Source organism: Penaeus monodon, chromosome 27 (assembly GCF_015228065.2).
Source record: "Penaeus monodon isolate SGIC_2016 chromosome 27, NSTDA_Pmon_1, whole genome shotgun sequence".
In the NCBI taxonomy this organism is placed as follows: Eukaryota; Metazoa; Arthropoda; class Malacostraca; order Decapoda; family Penaeidae; genus Penaeus; species Penaeus monodon.
Window position 1 is genome coordinate 29622811 of NC_051412.1, and position 887 is coordinate 29623697.

At 38.8% G+C, this 887-nt stretch overlaps 1 protein-coding gene across 1 annotated transcript in view; it reads right to left on the reverse strand.

The window, feature by feature from the left end:
* LOC119590759 (GPI transamidase component PIG-T-like) overlaps positions 1-887 on the reverse strand; it is a gene marked incomplete in the record, with an annotated part of 22148 nt that overhangs the window by 1109 nt on the left and 20152 nt on the right.

Sequence of the window (887 nt, forward strand, 5' to 3'; positions counted from 1 at the left end):
TTAGTATCCACTTATTGAGATGCCTGGTTAGGTGGCGTAGTCATTGCCACACAAGGGACGTCCTGTAGATGTGTGTTGTCATGTATCAATTAATAAAGCTTCTACATGAAGACCACTTTTTCAAGATTGAGAGATCTTAAAAAAGTGCTTCCTAACTTGGTGAGCTGTAGGTGCATGACCTTGATCAGCAGATTCAATTATCCTTCTAATTATCTTGGCATTCATTTTTTGCTAGAAAACGAGGATAAGGAGTAAATGATACATATGAATTATTTGGACTAAACTGTCAGAGAAGGAGAATGTGAGAGGGCTCCCAGTTGACAAACATGCAAACCTGTGGCAAGAGCAATAAAGAATATTTCTTTGTAAAGCACATCCACAAGAGATGTATCAACAGAATACCAATGTGAGAAGAGATCCAGAACTGTTGAGACCACAAAGGAATATTATTAAAAGTTGGAGCTCGCCTTTGGAAGAGTGATCTACAAAGCAATTCCATGGAACTTTTATCCTTTTCGATTCCAAAGGCTTATCTTAGTGGATCTGTGATTGCTGCTATATGGCAAGAAATAGTAGATGGTGCAAGTGGCTGTGAATGGAATTAATAGGAAGCAAACTGAATAAATATATTTGCAAGTATCCTGTGATGGTCCATCAGAGTTTCCTGAAGCATCTTTCCCGACAGTGGTAGTGGATGAGGACACCAATGAAGAAGATACTGTGTCCATGGTTGTGCTTCCCACAGAGGGGCAATCAATAAAACTTTGCTTTTGTAAGACGTCAAGCATTTTGGATGTTAGTGGAGGGGGAAACAAGTATGATGACTGCCATCTATTCCAGTCCTCTAGAAACAAATTTTTTTTTTTTTGTACTACCTAGACAATTCT